Here is a 3,290-nt window from a genome sequence, read left to right on the forward strand (position 1 = left end):
GATGAACATGGGATGCTCCGCATCATCTCCCCCCCCCCTTGGGAAAGATCTGACCTCGGATCGTGATCCTCATCACCATGGAAACGGTTGTCATGGACGAACTTGTAGTTGGACGGAGTTAAAGGCATGACGCAAACCAAGTACTCCAAGGTGTCTCCGTTATGTGGTACATGCAAAATGAGCAAACACAAGCGACACTCGGAAATACAATGGTTAGCGCACACAAAAGTCCATCATGTAAGAATGAGTCCGTGCGGCAAGATAGTGCGTGACAAGGCACAAGATGCTTATCCAAAAGATGTAGAATGAGATGTAAAGCATTCATGGGATAATTAGCATGGTGCACAAAGCGACAAATTCTACCATTGTGCAAAATGATGTCATAATGCGATGGTTTATCAAGAGCATGAACATGGTAATTGGTGCTCAATGTGAGTATGTGATCATGCAATTGATAGTGGGCAATGTGATCATTATGTATGAATATGCCATCATGGTAGATCACAACAAATTTGCTAAGGAAGTGAACAAGCTCATATATCATGGATGACATAGAAATACAAGATGCAACAAGGCAATCATAATGTGAGTCAATCCATGCATACGGTGCAAACTTGTGGTGAGTATGAAATGTCCATCGAGCACGACATGTATGAGCGCAATCAACAAATATGGAGGTGTTGGTGTACCAATGCTCGATGTTGTGGCATGAGTGGAATTCCGAAGATGCATCCAATAAGTGCGAGCGCTCCTCAATGTGAAGGTCCATGGAGCCAATCTTCAATGTCACTCCTCCGTTCGCGAAATGTATCATGTAGACAACAAGAAGGAAACAACAATGAAAGAGTGACCCATCCAATATGCGTACGTGAGGATGGCTCAAAGGGAAGGAGTTCACCTTTATGAGGATGTCGAAAATGTTGGTGTTGCACATCATGTATGCCTTCACATAGCCAATATGTCTCATGACGGTAATGCCTTGTGAATCCTTCAAAACGAAAGAACATGACAAACACTCGGAAAAACAAATGAGGTTAGCGGAAGTGCAAAACCTATCATTCATGTGGTAAGATACCCAACAAGTGTATGCATCATGCTCATCATAAGAAAGTACAAGGGAGCATTTCATAGTATGGAGGCATATGATGTAAGAACAACCAAATACAAGAGGCTCAATCAAACAAGCACGCATCACAAGTAAAGTGTCAAAGTCTCCAAGATCAATAAGCATAGTATGGTTGCACCCAATACAAGTGGATATGAGAGAGGCAACTAATGGACACAAGAGACAATGATCAAGATATATCATGTGAGAGTCATGAGCATATGTGTCATCAACCCAAGAAAGCAAGTAATAGTGGAACATGGGTGATGCAACATAGCAAGCAATCATAGCGATAAAGTCAAGCAAGCTAGTAGTGCGAAGATGCAACATACTAGAGGGAATCATGGCAAGCATGTCATGTGTGCAAATAGTGGGCATGAATAATGGACATGACATATCACAATCATGAAAGCAAGATGTGAGAAAAATATCATCAATGTATTGGCGAGAGGCTATATGTAAGTAGCAATGGGGCATCATGACTCTCCCACCACAACAAGCATCAATAGCATGGGGCACATGATAAACATGGCAAAAGCAACAAGGATCTCCACCAAGCATGCAAATACACATAGAAGTAGCATAATGGTGAATCATGGGTAGATGCAAGTAAGGGTCACAATTGCATGGCAAAATCATGTAAAGAGGCATAACATGCAAAGTGAACACGATAGTATGGGCATAAGGGGACAAATGGTACATAGCCCATAGCCATGTGAGAGCCAAGTAGAAGAGATGCGCGTAATCCTTGCGCGAAGGGAACGGTGGTAAGGATAGTCCACGGGATCCCAAGGCATCGTAGCTCTCAAGAGCTCGTTTCGTCAACTCTTGGGATTGAGAGATTGACGAGTATATAGTGAGTACCTACACAAAACAAAGGCAAAGGGAAAGTTGTGTGTGCGTGATATATGTACACATCATCCATCATGATGCGCACGTGCATGTGTCGGTTAGCACAAAATATCAAATGCTCAAATAAATGAGATGTGTGATATAGAAACATGTCATCCATCATGAGGGGTTTGTTATTATGTATAGCATAATGGAGACTCAAATTGTGTAATGCATCACGAGCAATATCTAGAGCATTGTTATTCATGGAACGCATATGGTGCACGCAATCATGGGAATCATGCAAAGTATGGAATGCATCAAAATCTCCTAATATGTATGAGGAAACTATGGGGGTCTCCTCATGAGTATTAGTGGAAACATCACATGGAGAATATTGATAACATCCAAAACAAAGCATATTTGGAAAAAATTTGATCATGGCATGGCATAGTAGATGAATTGCGCAAATCATGTAAAGGGAGCATGGCAATATCATCACATGAAAAACAAAAGCCAATGACCATCATCTCGTCATCTATGCAATAAGTGCAAATAGGATTTATTTTAATGGGGAATGCATAGTTACTATGTTGAGATTGTAAAGATGCAATATGGGAGATCTCACTCATAGCATATGACAAGTTCAATGGGTTGTCAAACATGATGTGACCAAAAGAATTTTCACATGATATCCTATGAAGCATAGCATCACAACTAGGCAACTCAACATGCTCATCATCATATTCATCATAAATAGGTAAGTCAAGGCATGAAGAAGTCTCACTAGCATGAAGCATGGGAATAGGTGGGTCAACATCATGGGAGCAATTGATGTCAAGAGAGACCACTAGTGGGACAAGAGAAGCACCATCACCTATGTTACCTTTGGAGCGTCGCTCATGTGTTGTAGGTGAGGTGTTGAAGACCAAGTCATGGTCATCTTCATCTTGATGGAACCATGTGGGGGGGGGTGCATCATTGTCCACCATGGCCATCAGTTTTCCCATTGGAGGGAAGGACTCATCGAGGGTAGGCATGTTGTCATGTAGGAGACCTAGCACCAAAGAAGAAAACACACTAGGAGTAGAGGTTAAGTTGTTAGAAATCATAGTGGCCTCACATGCCGTGTCAACTACCTCACTCTCTAAGTGTTGTGGCTCACTCACTCCCTCAAGGATTCTCTCGCTCATATGGTTGGTGGAGTCGCTCAAATGGCGCTCAACCTCACATAGGATGTGTGGCATGCTCTCATGTGTGGGGCTAGTGGTGGTCACACTCATCCTCTCATAGGAAATGCTCTCAATGTCACGTATGGTGGAGTCACTCATGTCACTCATGTGGTGGTGGCTCT

Source organism: Triticum aestivum, chromosome 6B (genome assembly GCF_018294505.1).
Source record: "Triticum aestivum cultivar Chinese Spring chromosome 6B, IWGSC CS RefSeq v2.1, whole genome shotgun sequence".
NCBI lineage: Eukaryota > Viridiplantae > Streptophyta > Magnoliopsida > Poales > Poaceae > Triticum > Triticum aestivum.